The following is a 14,121-nucleotide window of genomic DNA, read 5'->3' on the forward strand; positions in this document are numbered from 1 at the left end:
TTACTTTCATGCCTGTCAATATAACATCTAATCTGTAACCTATGATAGGGTAGTGATTTTAATTTTCAATCATCACTATGAAGAAATACATTTAGTGGAGCTAAACCTGGCATATTTACTTACTTATGTAATTAATTTAATTATTTTATTTTATATGTATGGTGTCTTGCTTGCATATGTATCTATGGACCATGTACCTTCTTCGTGTCTGAAGAGGCCAGAAGAAAACCTCCTATCTTTTGGAACTGAAGTTACATATGGTTGTGAGCTGCCATATAGGTGATGGGAATGAAACCCAGGTCCTCTGGAAGAGCAGTCATGCTCTTAGCTTCTGAGCCATCTCTCCACTCCCAGATAATGAATTTTTGGGAAAGTAAACTGAAAACCTATAAAGGAGCAAGGCCTATAATCCCAGCATTCAGAAGGCTGAGAAACAAAAATCACAAGTTTGGAGCCATCCTGGGCTACGTCTCAAAAAAGGCAAAAATGTCTTGAAAGATTCCCCATTTTATATATCCATGATTCATGGGAAGAATTCAAAATATCAGCAATTCAGGGGTGACTTTCAGGTTTTGCTATTTCAGTGAGGGAAACAAACGTGTCTGGTGGAACTGGCAAAGGAGTTGTAAGTAGAACATGAAAACGTGACTCAAATGCTACAGTTCTGTCATAAAACGTGATGAGCTATTTCTAATGCATGAGCAAATAATAGAAAGTGAGATTGAATGCCCTCCTGGTAAAGGTATTCCTGACAGTGCTAAAATGTCAAGGAAGATACAGAATATATGACATAAACTTAATGATAAAGCAGTGCAAGGTTTAGACAACTATAATTTTCAAAGTCCTACTTTGGGTAAAATACCATCAAACAGCACCAGATGCTACAAAGAACTCTGTTTTGAATTCATTATCTTAGTTGAAGAAGCTGTCACAGACAACTTCTGTAGCCAGTCAGCACCCATTAGATTTTGTCAGGGTAAGACCCGCTAACAGAAGAAGACAAAAATGCCTGAAGCTTAGGTGATGGTATTATTTAAAAAATGAAGGACTAGCTGGCACAGACCTATAATCCCTACACTCAAGGAAGGCAGAGGCAGATGGATCTCTGCATTCCAGGCCAGCCTGGTGGTCTACAGAAACAAGTTCTAGAATAGCCAGAACTGCACAGAGAAACCTCTCCCCACCCTCACCCCCCAAAAAAGAAAAGCAATGAATTACTTTTAAGTAAAACATTTATTTTTTTGGTACAGATAGTTCTACTAATATAATTAACAGACCAAATAGTAATGTAAATATGACTAACAAGCACTAAGAAATGCCAAAAAGTTGGGTTACTTGTATTATCATAATATTTTATTAGGGTGATCTGAAACAAAATCTGTGCATCACAAAAAGATGAATTTATCTTAGCTTAAATGAAAACAGCGAAATACTCATGATCAAAATCTTTCCAGATGTTTAACTTTACACTCACCTAGCACATGCAAATAAATAATCCTAATTTCTTTTTTCAAGACAGAGTTTCTCTGTGTAGCTTTGGAGTCTGTCCTGGAACTAGCTCTTGTAGACCAGGCTGATCTCAAACTCACAGAGATCCAACTGCCTGTGCCTCCTGAGTGCTGGGATTAAAGGTGTGCGCCACCACCGCTGCCAGGCACGAAAGTATCCTTAAATCAACTGATGTTTTTACTTTGTACACTTTTGCATGTTCAAAGGATGACAGATGTGGTGGCACACATTTGCAATATCAGCTTTTGAGAAACATGGCAAAAGGATCATGTGTTTGAGGTGAACCTGAAAAGTCCTATTTTTAAAATCAATCAAGGGTATAACTTGAGTCTATGAAACACAGAATCATTTATACCTGCAGTTGTTCAGCTACAAAATACCACATGTGCTGTCCATCTCCTTCAACTGTAAAATGATAAAATAGTGAAAAACTTTCAAAGACATAGCACTGGAGAACTGAAAGTTTCTTCTATTCAAATATACATTTAAGAACAGCAATGGGAAGAGCTTTATACCAAGTAGTTTAAATGGCTGCTATATAGTAATTTTGAAGATCTTTTTCAAAATATTCAGATTTTAGATCTCAAAATATCTAAGGTATTTTATAGCTACTATATATTATACGCTGCTTTATACTTTATTTAGTATAGGCTGGCCTTGAATTCATAGAGATCCACCTGCCTCTGCCTGAGTACTGAGATTAAAGGCATGCATCACCACTAGTCAGCACATCAGTAATATCTGTGTTAGAATTTTTTTAAACATCCATAGCATGCTAACTTAAATAGTGACTATGCAATAAAGTTTTTCTCCATTTTTGTCAAAATGATTTCCTTACTACAGATTATTCTTGTCTACAGGAAAAGAACAAAACTGAAATACCAAAATCCTATAACTCAATATGTAACGCTGATTTTCTCGCTACACAATTTTAATAGACTTCCCTATACTTCATCTGTCTGTACAGATACATCATGTAGTACAAGTGCTCCTTGATGTCATACAAAACATTAGAGAAGACAATACTATGCTAACCAAATAAAATTCCATGCAGCCTTAATTTAAAAACACTTGTGTGATTTAGGTGTAAACCAAATGTTTTCTTCTACATTGTCTAATACATCTGTGATTATTCCTAGATCTTTTAATTTTTTTCCTTTCCTAGGAAGGCATATAAATAAGAAAATGTCCAGAACTGTCTAAAGTTCATTCTGGTCTTTTAAGAGGTTAGCCTTCCAGCCAAGTATGACTACCTTTTCCCAAATAAAAGGACATTATATGAGTAACTCTAATTGAATGCCTCTTGGCTAGAAATCAAAGAATTTGGAAGGTTGAGGTATGTGGTTGTGATAAACGTATATGTATTCATATCAGAAAGTAAAAATCTGGAGGCTGGGGAGATAAAACTAGTTGAGAAAGAGTTTTCCATTCAAACATGAAGACTCAAGTTTGATCCCCAGAGTCAAATGAAAAAGTGGGTGTGGTAGACATACTTGTAACCCAGTACTAAGGAAGTAGGACTCACTGTGTAGCCACCCTAACCTAATCACAGAGCCTCAGGTCCCAGGGACAGACCCTGACTCAAAAAGGAAAGTGAATGGCTCCTGAGAAATGACACCAATGTTGACCTAAGGCTTCTACACATGCACCTAAACATACATGTGCATATATACATACAGGAACATGCACAAACACACACAGAAAAAGGAAACATACATCAAAGGGCTACAATGAATAGCATAAATTTCGAAATGAAGGTTTTATAGTTGATGTCATGCCTCCTAGCAATCTATAAAGGAGCAAGATACAGTAAACGCAAGTAACAGGCAAGAAAGATATGACAATCTATTTAAATGCTAGTCTAATCCTTTCAAATAGATGCCATGCATCACTTCATAGGCATAAAGTTGCAAAATAGCACACAGTGACCACATTATCTACATTCTACATGAATCTAAAACCTATCCTACTTCCTATTCTGATGTGGAAGTCCTGTGTATATGTCAATAAAGCACTGTTGGCCAATAGGGACGCAAGATAGGTGGAACTAGGAGTCCAGGAGGACTCTGGGTAGGAGAAACACAGGGAGTCAAGATGTAACCGCCATAGGGGTAAGAAGCCCGGAACTTTTTTCCGGTAAGAGCAATACTTAGATTAACAATTATGGGGTAAATACTTAAGTCAGAGCGAGCCAGTAAGAAACAAGCAAGGCCAACAGCTTCATAATTAATATAGCCTCCTGTGTGTTATTTGGGGACTACAATGCGACAGAGCCCAGGCGACTGGTGGGGAAAAACCAAGTGGCTGGCAAGGAAGAGGCCTCTCTCTACACTATTCACATTCCTCCATAATGTTAATCCTCATTTCAATTCTAATATAGGCAAAATTTAAGATACTAAGTAATTTAACACTATAAGTATGTTTATGACTACCAACACTTGCTGAGTAAAGTAGAAAGGTTTATGGACTTATAATCAATCCAAAATATAAGAGTCAATGATCAGTGACATAGGACTAATAAAAATTAAGTGTTACCGAACTATTAGAGAGAATCACTTTCACTTAGGATGATTAAAGAATACCTCAGAGAGATGACTGAATATAGACAGAACATTAGAAGGGAGATCTGCTTTCATCACAATGTTTTTAAAGCTTGAAAAGATAGAAGAATATTCTATGTAAAAATAATGGTATAAGAATGGCATAAAAAATTTAATGCAACATATGTAGTCTATACTGGGTACAATATAAAGCTATTATTCTTAAATATTATAATGCATACAGGAGCCAATTAGGACATCAAATTAGAGTATGGGTCTGAACTAGGAAAAAACAGGAAGTCACCAAACGTCTAATAGGGAAGTCTTTTAATAAGAATAGACTGAGGATTATGAACAAGTTTTGATGGAATTGGCAATGCCCCAAATCTCAGTCAAACAGTTTTGTTATCTGTGTGGATTATGGTATAGAGGGAAAGAATAGTAATTGCAATTTTCCTTTTTTTTTTTCTAAAAATTGCTAGAATGTTTTAAATTAAAATATATTTACATATTATAGAAAATAGTAATGTTTCCTATCACTTTAGCTCTTAAATAGCTAAAGTCTACAACTTTAATTACTATGTCATCTCTTGATACCAGTTTATGGATCTCTGACTAGGCCCTTGGCTTCCCACTGTCTTGGAATAAATCGGTCTTTTCCTAACACTACTGTACCTCAGGCCCAGGCTTGGCAGCTGTGTTAGTTTGAATGTAATTGACCCTCATAATCTCATAGGGAGTGGCTTTGTTGGAGGAAGTGTGTCACTGTAGGGACAAGCTTTGAGGTTTTCTATGCTCAGGATACTGCTGAGTATCTCAGTTGACTTCCTGTTGCCCACAAGATGTAGACTCTCAGCTACTCCTCCAGCACCTCTGCCTGCATACCACCATGCTTCCTGCCTGATGATAAAGGACTGAACCTCTGAACTGTAAATCGCCACTTCAATTAAATGTTTCCTTATAAGAGTTGCAATGGTCATGGTGTCTTCACAATAGAAACCCTAAGACAGGTATAAACTATACCTCTCACTAGCACTTCCCAAGAACCAAAGTTGATATCCATTCTCCTCTCCTGACTGGAGGGTGTGAAGAAAGGCTCACACCCTGCAACCATCACAAAATACATTTCTCATTGCAGCTACTTAACGCAAAGGAACACTTCTTGTCTTTACTGAATATCTAACAACACCGAACATTGCCTTGCTGTGAAATTCTTGGATTTAAAATAACTTTAATTAGCTACTTGATTAATTTTTACTTGATTATATGCAGGACATGCTACACAGAATGCTTTAATATGTTGTAGTAAAGTATTCTATTGTATCAATAAGGTTCTGATTATTAAAAAAAAACAAACAAGCAAGCAAGCAAACCTGAAGACATAACTCAGGGATACAGGATTTGATCCCTACCACAACAAAGAAAGAAAACCAAGGGAGGAAAGGAAAGGAGAAAGAAGAGAAAGGGGAAGGGAGACAGGGCAGGGGGATGTTAAAAAGAAAGTAAATTGACTCGCATACACCTCAGTGACACATAATAATCATAAAACCTTCCAAGATACAATAAAAATTCTCTAGTCAGTACAAAACAGCAAGTTTAAAACAACTTCCAAAAGAAATTCTGAACATTACTATAAAGCTCATCTACACATGGCTTTGCCTTACACATAACTGCAATGCCTCTTCACTACTGTTTCTATTCTTAGTTAACAATTAAAGGATGCTTAACGTAGCCTCAATCAATAAATAATTTACTCAAAGCTCATTCCTTCGCTACTTATGAAAATACCTTTTTAATGCTGGGAAATTTCATTACTACAATGCAGCTTTTCCTAGCTGAGAATCCTGTGCCAGGCCTGGGGCATGCCTCAGAATTCATGTTTTGCTATGTATACGCCTGTGTTCAATCTCAGCACCACAAACAAACCAAAAACCATCACTTGTGGAGCTAGGTGTCGCTAATGTGCTACATTTAGGCAATACATTCCCTTGACACAGAAATAAAACTATCTAAACAGAAGAAGCATTTTCTCAAACACTTCCACGCGGGGAGGCTGTATCTGGGTATCAATAAGACTTGAAGGAAGAAGCCTGAGAATTCTTTGAAGTTGCTATGCTTTCAAAACCAGTTCCTAATATTCCATAATTGTCTCAAGTAATTTTATTTTTCTATTTTTCCCTAATAAGAAATAACCTTAAATCTTTTGCCATATTTTGGTAAAGCAACAAATGAAAGCATGATTCACAGGGAAATATGCATGTAATAATTTTAGTTATAAATTTTCATTTTAAATGACTTTAAAGTCCTTTAAGGCATTTTTACAAGTAGTAAGTAACTAGAAATACGAAATGTGAGTCACTGAAAACGTTTGCATTCAACAAACTGGCAGGAGAAATTACAATAGTTTATGTTCAATTCTTATTCTCGGGGAAAAGACAGTGTGCTTTGAAGCTGCACTGTCATTTGGATCTTACTGTGATCAATGTGGTCAGTCTTGTGACATCACTGTTGACAAACCTGCAACAGGAAAACAGAATTAGCAACCAGCTGAATCTCACTTGAGTAACTCGTTTCAGAAACAATGTCCTTAGAACTTTGTCTTATTCTACTCCCATTAACCACAAGTGAAGGAAACATGAAACTGGAAAGAGGCCATACGCCCAAAATGCTTGACGCTTATTAATAAATATGTCAGCGTGGGCTTGTTCATAGTCAGTAACACTGCATACTTAAAAATAAACAATGGGACATTTGGGTTACAGGTCTTGTTTATTTTGAGATATTGATGAAGGAAAGGATTCTGTGTCTTAAATATATCACAATGAGGGACTGATTATACATACTTTCCCAATGATTAGCAGCCTTATCTACAGTCAAAATGTCATTTACTGAAAACAGAAATTGCTACTCACTAATCCTTATCAAAGATTAGAAGTATCTTTGGGACAGATCCAGTGTAAGCCATGAACCCAAGGGAACCTGTACACTAAGCCACTTCCTAAGCTATTAATGACTTACAGTTTATCCCTGAGAAACCTGACCTTCTAGAAACTTCTTCATTAACAAGGCTTTATTTAAGACATCTCTTAAATGCTTTAGTATCAAAAACAACACACTTCAGTGTTTTAAGGTTAATAGCTTTCATGTGTTGTTTTAACAAATCCTCATAATAATCCCTTCAAAGCAGAAGATGAGTAATCTTCATTACACAGTCACAGAGGAGCTTGCACCAGGATACGTGAATTGGTCCAACAGAAGACCCCAGTTCAATAGCCAGGAGTTACGTGTTGGCAGGAGAAGAATGCAGTATACTCTGACCTCTGCCCTGACCTCATGCCATGACACAACATAGCATGTGTGTTCTCCCCACCCTCATACATACACACGAACACATAAAATCAATAAATACAGGTTTAAAAAATATCGTTCACCTCTATTAACATATAGAGCCTTCCCACTCCCATTCATGATACCTCATATCACTGCCTCACTGAAAACTGAAGTTACTTTCTTTCTGTTTGATGAGGTTTTTTGTTTTGTTTTGAGTTGTGGGGGATCTAGCCCAGTGCTACACTCTTGATAGCTAAAGTGCTCTACCACTGAGCTGCACCCTTAGTCTTTCCAGCCATGCCATACCCTTACCATTGCTGACGAGAATTCTCGCAATATTTCTTAGGCTTATGAGGCTCCATGTCTCATGCCACTCTCTCTGCTGCACTCTAGTCACAATGACCGTGATAGATCCCCACACATAAGAAACCTCTCGTTTCAAAACTTTGACACCTCCCAGCCCTTGACCTGAAGGAGCTGATCTCTACAACTTTAGAAAATGGATTCTCTCACTTCAGTCAGGTATTAAAACAAATGGGCTGGAGAGACAGCTCATCAGTTAAAACCACTTGCATCACTTTTCCAGAGGACTCAGGTTCAATTCCCAGCACCTGCAAGGCAGCTCAGAATCCCCCATAACTCCAGTTCCAGGGAATCTGATACACTCCCGTGGCCTCTGTGGGCATCAGGAAGGCACGCGGTGCACAGGCATACATGCAGGCTAAACTTTCATGAACACAAAATGAAAAACAGCAACAAAATAAAAAATGAATGCCCCCTTGCCGTCCCGCTACGCACTGTTAGCTCTAAGTTCCATGAGGGAAGATCACAGGAACATTGCTATTGTACCTGGAACCCAGCAACTGTTCGCTACACAGTAGCTACATAAATGAGTGAACAAGCAGTTGTGGAGTTGTTAGTTCTATCGAGAGCTACAAGTGTAAATGAAACCACAAAATTACTACTGCCTATTTAAGTAAAAAAACTATAGCAACCTGATGAACTTTTGAAAAGCATTGCAGGAAGCATTTATAATGCTTAAATTTGCTGGGTGGTAGTGGTACACACCTTTAATCTAGGGATCTCTGTGTTCGAGGCCAGCCTGGTCCACAGAGCTAGTTCTAGGAAAGTCAGGGCTACAAAAAGAAGCCCTATATATACTTAAATTTAAGGAAACAAAACCAAACAAGCAAAACAAGGTAGTGTGTGATGGAAAACTGGGAGTTTTGAATTACAGTAGAATAATAAGAGTTTGGATAACTAAGATTTAAAATTTGTAGAAATAACTGAAAATCCAAGATACATTTGTTAAAAATTGGTGTGTTGGTATGTATGTGGATGACATGTGGATGAATGCGCTTGTGTGTCATGTGTGTGTGTCTACAGTGACAGTAAGGATCAGTAGTCTTCACGGATCACCTGTTTGAGGCAGGATTTCTTCTTTGCTATTTACTGCTGTGGCAATACAATTTTCCAGGGGTTCTCCTACATCCCCTCCCATCTCATGGTAGGTACTCTGGAATTATGGAAGAATACTACAGCATCTAGCTTTATGTGGATTCTGTGGTCCAGACCCTGGTCTCAAAAGCTTTATCAACTGAGCCATCTCCTTAGTGCTGGATACAAGAGGAATTCATGTTGCATTAATAATGACAGCAAAGGCCATTCAAAGTTCTAAGTTACACAATGAAATAATCATACATTGGGAGAGCAAGGTAACTTTTGTTTTGAATAGCCTGTAAGGTCCTGTTACTGTTATTCATTCAAAAAAAAACATTTTTTGGGGGGGTGAGGGTTAGAGGCAGGGTTTCTCTGTGGCTTTGGAGGCTGTCCTTTAACTAGCTCTTGTAGACCAGGCTGGTCTCAAACTCACAGAGATCCACCTGCCTCTGCCTCCTGAGTGCTGGGGCTAAAGGTGTGTGCCACCACTGGTAGGCACAGGCAAATTTTAAAATAATATATGATATTTAAAGTGTAAAACTTGGTGAGACACAGTTGGGTGGTGGTGGCGCACGTTGCTAATCCAAGCAGAGGGAGATATAGTGCGACATAGTCGGGAGGCAGAGGCAGGCAGATCTCTATGAGGTCAAGGCCAGCCTGGTCTACAGAGGGTGTGCCAGAACAAGTTCCAAAGCTACATAAAGAAATCCTGTCTCGAAAAACCAAATAATAATAATAATAATAATAATAATAATAATAATAAATAAACAAATAAATAATTAATTGGTGAGACGCTTCATAGCTTCCATTTCAATACAGAAGTACACTAAGTTGCCTAGAGTCTGGTTAACTTCATTTTATTTGTTTTGTTTGTTTTTCGAGACAGGGTTTCTCTGAGTAGCTTTGGAGGCTGTCCTGGAACTCGCCCTGTAGACCAGGCTGGCCTTGAACTCACAGAGATCTGTCTGCCTCTGCCTCCGTAGTGATGGGTTTAAAGGCAAGTGCCACCAATGCCTGGCCTGAGTCTGGTTAATTTTAGTATGTAGTATTTTTATTTCCTTGTAAATCTTTTATACAATAAAGTCTATGTAAAGTTTTTTTCTTAAAAAAATAATTTTCTAAAGATTTATTATGTATACAGTGTTCTGCCTGCATGTATGCCTCCATACTAAAAGAGGGCACCAGATCTCATTATAGATGGCTGTCAGTCACCATGTGGTTGCTGGGAATTGAACTCAGGACACCTCTGGAAGAGCAGCTAGTGCTCTTGACCTCTGAACCATCTTTCCAGCCCTTATTTACACATTTTAAAATAAAATAATCCAGGATTTGAAAATAAGCCACATGAAATTACAGCTCACATCAAGAGTGAAGACGTGTCACAAAGGTGACTGGAGAAAGGACAGACTATGACGTGGGATTTGAGGGATTCTTGTAAATAAGAATAAGGCTCACAGAAAATGGGAAAGACTGCAAAGACAATTGAAGAGCCATCTCTGATGAGGAGAGTGGACTGAGGAGCTTAAACGATGAGCCCGGCACACTGCCCTCTAAATCACCTTATACCAACAAAGCCCATAAAAGGTTCCACAGACAGAACACATCACTGTACTGTTTGTACCCAAAGGACTGCCCCCAAGGAACACCATGCCTTTCAAACACCATGAATTTCAGGTGTTTGTTTCCATATTGAACTAGGTGATGAATAAAACAAGCAGGTGTTACTCATTTCTCTCGGTTCCTCCAAGGAGTTTGACAGACATGAATATCCTTCTTCTGTACCCATGGAAACAATATGCTCTCCCTTTAATCAATATAATAAGTGATAGAGTCAGTTCAAGAATAACTACACTTTCTACAAAACTATAATTTTGAAGAGGTATTAAAGTTTGTGTAACTAGAAAGAATACTCATAGCTGGAAAAAAGATAAAAGGAAAAGCTCCATTTTTGATTTTTAAAAAATGATGTTATTAAAATATACACTTTATTTAAAATATGTAATTAAATCTCTATGCTTTACTAAAACACTAAGCTCACAGTATTATAAATAAGTTTAGTCATTCCTCCTTTGTCATAGCATTTTTTCATGACTTAACAGATACTTGCATGGGGGGAAAAACTGGGCAGAATTGAATTGACTCCAGTGAATAAAGTCAAATACTAAAACTTCTCATAAAAATCAAGTGGCTTTTATAAGCAATAGATAACTCTTTAAAAATCCTGTTGAAACTAGCAAATGTATTCAAATTACACATATAAAAAGTAATGTTTGATTTTATGAAAATATAATTCAACTAATATATTGGTTAAGTACCACTCTACAAGTCACCATTATAATAGACACAGAGATCCTTCAACCATACTTAGCCTCAGAAAATACATACCAACGTTCCCACGTACAGATGTGAGAGAACAATTTTAGTTATAACATAATGAGCAGTTTTCAAGAAATTAGTAAGTACTACCTTCATCTTTACTCTTTTTGTTTGTTTTTGTTTCCCGACAAGGTTTCTCTAATAACAGTCCTGGTTATCCTCGAACTCACAGAGAACTGCCTTCCTCTGCCTCCCAAGTGCTGAGATTAAAGGTGTGTGCCGCCACTACCACCCCAAATCAATTTGCTCTGCTCCAAATCAAAAGGACCTTAAGGGTTTTTGTTTTTTTGTTTTTCTTTTTTTACGTTATTATTATTAGTTAGTTTTCAGACTCACCGTAGCATATGTGTGGAAGTCAGAGAACAATTTTGGGGCACCAGTTCTCTGCTCTGCCACATGGGATCTGGGGACTGAATTTAGGTCATTAGTTTTAGCAGCAAGCATGTTTATCCACTGAATCATCTCACCTGCCCAGGACTCTCTTATGTAATCAATTTTAGTATGCTATCTTAACTTGAACTTGACAATGTTCTATAACCTTCCACATCTACAAAGTAAGGATATCTATGTATACTGAAAGGATTAAAAGAAATAAACCTACTTATTTTATTCACCAACCAGTTCAACATGGAAATAAACACTGATCACACCTAGAGTCATTAAAAGCAATAGTTTCTGTTTATTTTTTCCTTGTGTTGTACACTATTTTTAAGAGGTAGTTATAGAATGAAGAAAACCATGGCTGAAAATACCTCTTAGGTAGTATGTTTGCCTGACATGCATACAGTCTGGGTTTGAATGCCAGAACTGATACAAATAATCAATTATTTCTGAATAATAATAATGCATTTCTGAATCTATTAATAACATACCAATAGCAAATTAAAATCACACTCTTAAATATTTGCAGTTTTATTTCTTCTAGGCACTGAGGGCAAGTCTCAGCATAAGCTCAATAAAAACAAGGCACTGAGCTCAAGCTCCAGAACTAATAAATTTCTCTATTTTTAATAAGGCAGAGAGAGACAAGTACTCCCAACTCTGTGAGGAAGATTGGTTCACGCCAGTAAAACAGTCCCAAATTTGGAGAAAAGGAATTATCTTTTCAAATTTTTTTATTCTTATTCTACGTGTATGTGTAAGTACTTGCATGTATGTACGTATGTGTACCATGAGCATGCCTGGTACCCACTGACATCAGAACCGAACTCTGGGGCAGCAAGAACCACTGCTGGGTATTGGGAACTGAGCCCAGGCCCTCTGCAAGAGCAACAAGTACTCTTAAAACTTTGAGCCAAGTCTCCAGCCTCCAAAAGAGAACTACCTTATCTTCAAACAATTATTAAGTTTACCTTTAGAGAAAAAAGTAAAACATGTATTTTTTTCCAAGAATGTAAAATAGTATTTATTATGGGAACTATTCTTGTTTTGGAGAACCAAGGTTTTTTATTGCTGTTGGTTTTAATTTTGAGGACAGCACCTCGCTATGCTAGCAAAGGCTCAAGTGATCTTCCTAATTGCTGGGACTACAGAAGTATTCCACCACACCCAGGTAAGCAGCTTTACCAGCAAGACAAAAGTTGGAGCTTTGTTGTTAGTTTTGTGGGTTTTTTATTGTTAGAGACAGATTACCCTATATAACACAGGCTGCTCTGGAACTCAACCATCTTCTTTAGCCTTCCAAGAGCTGGGATACAGCTTTCTGACACACCCACTTCAGGCAGAGCTTTAACTAAGCCATTAGCATGTGGGTAAGAAGAAAACAAGCATAAAACAAGCCTAAAACAGACTGCAGTGTCAGTGGAAGTCAGTGGTAGGCTCATGAGGTAGACAGAGCTAAGCACACATTGAGACCACACATTCAATCCCAGCATCAAATATAAATAAAATAAAAATAGACTATTGTGTAAAGCATTAACAGAAGCCATGTGAACAAAGAAAAATTCATGAAGCAAGCTGCACTCAGAATCAGAGGTTCTGATGGCTCTGCAGTAGTGACAGAACCCAAGACAAAAGTGAAAGACAAGAGATGCATATACTTGTTGGTTGAACTGATCCAGGGTTAAGGTACTTAGTGTTAGGATAAAGTTTTAGGGGGACCATGGCAGATACCACGGCAAGCGAGGGTGACCGTGGCAGGGGACAAACACGCTGGGCAGACAGAGCTTAAGTGAGAAGTTTTACTAGAAAGGGGAGGGAGAGGGAAGGAAAGAGAAAAGAGGTAACGAGACACACAGACAGAGAGAGGACAGAAGAAAAGAGGGAGGCAGGAAAAGTCCTGTCTGCCCCAGGGGAACAGCGGGAAGAGAGCTGGAAGAGGGCAGAAAGGAAGAGTGGAGAGAGATGAGCCGGGAGGAGAGCCTAAACAGAGCATAAGTGGGCAAGGTCTGTCTTGCAAAGAGGTCCTTTGCTGACCAGGGTACTGCCTGAGTGCACTCTGCCAGGTACAGGGGCAAGGCAGCATAATGCCTGAATCCTTACACGTAAGAGTCTGACTAGAAAGCCTCCAGTTTCTGATGTCTACTTTTTTTAATACTGAGCATCTGTTGGTGGGTGTGGAGGCCTTATTTAAAGTGCTGGTGCTGCCCTCCTAATTTACAAAACAAACAGAACCATTAACACATCCAAAATAGAAAGAGAAGGGAAATAGCCAGATTGCATGAGTATGGTTCCAATTCCTAGACTGCACTGTAGAACAAGAATGTACTGGGTGATTCTTAAGTCTGAACTGCAGGTCAAGGAAGGACAAAATTAAAGTATGATTTCTTCTGAAGGTTTACAGGGGGTACAAAGACAACAATTTCAAAGATTCCTGATGTCACAAATGAATACCTGTTAAGTTACAATAAAATCAATAAAAGAATATAATCTTAAAGCTGGGGAAAACTGAATCTATTTATTCACTGTAACAATGAAAGAAACTGAG

The 14,121-nt window shown here is 38.0% G+C and overlaps 1 protein-coding gene across 16 annotated transcripts in view; it reads right to left on the bottom strand.

Moving 5' to 3' along the window:
- Baz2b (bromodomain adjacent to zinc finger domain 2B) overlaps positions 1 to 14,121 on the bottom strand; it is a 203,370-nt gene that overhangs the window by 151,408 nt on the left and 37,841 nt on the right. For 15 of the 16 annotated variants that reach the window (XM_040745419.1, XM_040745418.1, XM_040745416.1 and 12 more), the window contains exon 2: positions 6,524 to 6,566. The exons of the other annotated variant lie outside the window; for it this stretch is intronic. The gene's annotated coding sequence lies outside the window, so the exon portion shown is untranslated. The remainder of the gene's footprint in view (positions 1 to 6,523; positions 6,567 to 14,121) is intronic. 16 annotated transcript variants of the gene reach the window in all.

The sequence above is a fragment of the Mesocricetus auratus genome, unplaced genomic scaffold, assembly GCF_017639785.1.
Source record: "Mesocricetus auratus isolate SY011 unplaced genomic scaffold, BCM_Maur_2.0 Super-Scaffold_100004, whole genome shotgun sequence".
Taxonomy (NCBI): domain Eukaryota; kingdom Metazoa; phylum Chordata; class Mammalia; order Rodentia; family Cricetidae; genus Mesocricetus; species Mesocricetus auratus.